The following is an 837-nucleotide window of genomic DNA, read 5'->3' as shown; positions in this document are numbered from 1 at the left end:
GAGGGGGCCCCCAAGGGGCCCCCTTAGGGGCCCCCCTAGGGGCCCCCCTAGGGGGCCCCCGAGGGGCCCCCCTACCCCCCGGCTCTGCAGGGGGGCCCCGTAGGTCCATGGGGAAGCAGACTGCGCGCCTTCAGACACGGAGCCAGATGCAGCAGCAGCAGCAGCAGCAGCAGCAGCACGGGTCACGCTAGAGGCAGAGGTGGGCGCCCGGCCTCCTGCTGCTGCTGTTCCTGCTGCTGTTGCTGCTGCTGCGGCTGCTGCACTCCGCGCTCGAGATGCCGCCCCCTTTTGCTGCCGTCGGAAGGCTCTACCGGCCTTGCAGCTGCAGCGAACAGGTGCAGCAGCAACAGCAGCAGTTGCTGCTGCTGCACATCCAGCTGCTGCTGCTGCTCCTGTTGGCTGCGCGGAGTAGCTGCGGGTCACCGCGAGCAGCGCAGCAGCATCTGCTGCTGTCAGCAGCAGCAGAACAGGAGAGAGAAAGGCCTCTATGCGGCACTCGCAGTGCTTCTGCTGCAGCAACTGCTGCTGCAGCAGCTGCTGCTGCAGCAGCTGCTGCTGCTGCTGCTCAGGGGGCCCCTTGCGTCTCGAGGTCAGAATTAACGAGAAAGCAGTGGGGGACTCGACCAGGGGGTGTATAGACAGGTCCGCGAGGAACAGCAGCACACAAAACTCTACCTGCTGCTGCTGCTGCTGCTGCTGCTGCTGGGAACGCAACGTCCATGCCTCTGCTGCTGATGGTGTTGCTGCTGCTGCTGCGCTGCAAGTCTGCTGCAGGGGAGTGCTGCTGCCCCACAAATCGACAGGTGCGGACGCCACCTCGCGCGGCCATACCTCGCT

This window comes from Eimeria tenella, genomic scaffold (genome assembly GCF_000499545.2).
Source record: "Eimeria tenella Houghton genomic scaffold, Eth_scaff3145, whole genome shotgun sequence".
Taxonomy (NCBI): Eukaryota; Apicomplexa; class Conoidasida; order Eucoccidiorida; family Eimeriidae; genus Eimeria; species Eimeria tenella.
This window is presented reverse-complemented; position numbering follows the sequence as displayed.